Below are 2,715 nucleotides of genomic sequence, written 5' to 3' on the forward strand. Positions count from 1 at the left end.
TTTAGCATGATCCTTACTCTAAAATATTTGCATAGCATTTAAAAAAATACATTTTGGAAGTTTTACTTGGCAAGATTTTTCTTGCTTTCAAAACATGTGCACATGCACAAAGATGCTTGCAGTGAAATATTTTGTGAAAATTTTCTAAACAGCCAAAATGGATTTAATAGCATTCTGTTTTTCTTCGTTCTTAAAAAAGACCCATTTTTATAGTTATAACCACATGGAGACCATTAATTACATACTCATCTTAAACCATAAAGCCAAGTCCAAAGCCTGTTTATAACTGCACCTGGTACTCTTTAGACTGTAATCCATGAATTCTTTTTTTTATTATTTTTTTGTTTATAAGCCCCACTAAGGAAAAAATAAGACCAATAAAAACCCATCCAACCAAGTATTAATGGCCTAATCTGAACAAGATGTAAAGTCCATTACCAATTCTATATCTTACTTGGAAAATAAGTCAGTAGAACCAGAGGGTGGGAGGTGCCCAGGAGAGATCATGCTGGTTATTATAACATTGTATTTTTTACCATTATTCTGATGTCTACTTTGTGCTGTAAAGTCCCTGATTGTCTTGGATTTTGTTCTGTGCAGCAGGATTGTAAACCCAGATCAACCCTGCTGTGATAAATATCAATACTGAGATACAAGTGATTGTTGCTCAAGTTTTATACAATTGTATCCAGAAAGATGCTGAACTGTAAGCTTCCCAGGAGCACAGCAAGTTAACATAGAGCAGCTCTTGGTCTGCAGCGACTAAATTAAAAATTATGTGCTTGGGGCTGGGAAGCTGGAGTCTAAAATAATCCCTGGCCTATTTCTTTAAAGGAGGAGGGAAGGGTAATTCCAAAAATGATGAATTCAGAAGATGGGAAAACCAAAGGAAATTCAGATCCCTGTAAGGAATTGTCAGCAGGACAAAGAAAAGTAACAGGAGCCGTGAATCTGGGGTAGGGAATTAAGCTCCAAGAGGGGCAAAATCTGCACATCAAAATGGCCTACTTAGGCCCTTGACAAACTGCTACAAATGGGACCCCACCTGTTTGCTGGGGATTGCTAAGAGATTAGCTCCAGTTTTATTTTAGCCATAAGAGAGACTCAGTGAAAATGCTTTGCTCATTTGGGGAAGGGACTTTCCAAGGTTCATGAAAATAAACAGAGAGGTCATTCGGGGCAAGGACTGTTCTTTCTTCTGTAATGCTATAAGACCTACCGCACTATACCACCTATGTCATGGCCACAGAAAGATATGGGCAGTCTAGAAAGGATGTTCTGTAGTCAGGCACTTCTTATTCAAATATCTGTAGATAGGGAACTGACATTATTCTCTTGAGGGAGGGAGATTGAGTCATTAGAGTGGTAACATTTCTTCACACAAGATTCCCAGGAAGTGGCAGAGGTTTCATAAGGTAGGTCTCATGACCCTCACTCAAATGTCATGCCCATCATCAAAGAAGGTTATGCCTGGCAGCTGGAATAGCTCTCCCCTGAGGCAGCCCACTAGTTCTAGCAGCATAGCTTGCACAGGGCCTACCCTGACCCTGAATGACTCGGTCAATATTAATTAGCCCTGTAAAGGACTGACCTTGACCTTCCTAACCCCAGCCAGAACGCAGAGAAATACAGCTGTTGAGGTAGAAAAACTAAGAAATGTCCCACCTCGTTATTCCTTTCTCATTGGAAGTCTCAAGGAAAAAGCCCAACCCAAGCCACTCTTCCAACTGTAGCCTAAGGAACGCGTTTTGCAAGGTAACATCCTGGAATGTGGTGGAGGAAGGACCTCAATGACGGCATTTTAGAACTGGAAGGGAAAGGCCAGCTAGTCCAACCTCTCCTTTCTCTCATTTGACGATTGAGGAAATGGGCCTGGAGAGGTGAAGTCATTTGCCCAAGATCACATATCGAGGCAGTGACAGAATTAGGATTTGAACCCAAGTCCTCTGATTACCAATCCAGCACACAGTTCCCCTTGCTGCCTACTGAATGCCTGGATGTTCAGGCTGTGCGAGGCTAGGGAGAAAGCCCTCAGCTAAGAGGTGACAAAAGAGGCTGCAGCAAGAGGAGGCATAACATTTGGCCCTGGCCCTAATGCCCCTGGTAAAATGGGTAAAAAGAGTACTAAGAAAAAACTTCTATTCGTCTCTGCTTAGAGCAATTTATAATAAATCTCCATCATGATACTGCCTGCCACGTGGTTTGTTGATTTGATCCCATTTAGGATAAAATTTGCTTGCAGCCCCAAAACCCCCCCAAAAAAAAAAACAAAAAAAAATTTATTTAGTGGGTAAACTGGGGAAGGGTCACAGTTTGAGTGCATCATTCACCATTAAACCCACACACCAGGGCCACTGAGTAAAGACAGCCCTTTACTCTTCGAAGTAAAGTATTTTGACAAGGGTGAATTTATTAAATTATACCATGCCTCTCTAGCCCTCCCCCCAGGAGAGAGGCATTGCTGCTCCCATTTTTAGGTAAAGAAAATATGACTTAATCACTCTCTTACATCTAGCAAATCTTAATTTCAATATTCCACTTCCTTAAAACAAAACAAAAAAACCTCCGTGTGTGTGACTATTCTCTTCACAGAGGGCTTAAATGAGTTGCTCTAATAAAAAAAAAAACCCTTGCTCCCCCCCAAAAAAAATCGTTTGATGGCTTAACCTTCAGGCAATAAGTCTCTCTGAATTTAGTTAAGCCAACCCTCACACA

General features: G+C 41.0%; 1 protein-coding gene across 3 annotated transcripts in view; it reads left to right on the forward strand.

Moving 5' to 3' along the window:
• SIDT1 (SID1 transmembrane family member 1) overlaps positions 1–2,176 on the forward strand; it is a 164,125-nt gene extending 161,949 nt beyond the window's left edge. The window contains exon 25 of one of the 3 annotated variants that reach the window (XM_043994831.1): positions 1–2,176. This exon is cut by the window's left edge and continues 1,622 nt beyond it. The gene's annotated coding sequence lies outside the window, so the exon portion shown is untranslated. The other 2 variants (XM_043994829.1, XM_043994830.1) reach the window with 2 other exon arrangements.
• Positions 2,177–2,715: the final 539 nt, after the last annotated feature.

The sequence above is a fragment of the Dromiciops gliroides genome, chromosome 3 (genome assembly GCF_019393635.1).
Source record: "Dromiciops gliroides isolate mDroGli1 chromosome 3, mDroGli1.pri, whole genome shotgun sequence".
In the NCBI taxonomy this organism is placed as follows: Eukaryota; Metazoa; Chordata; class Mammalia; order Microbiotheria; family Microbiotheriidae; genus Dromiciops; species Dromiciops gliroides.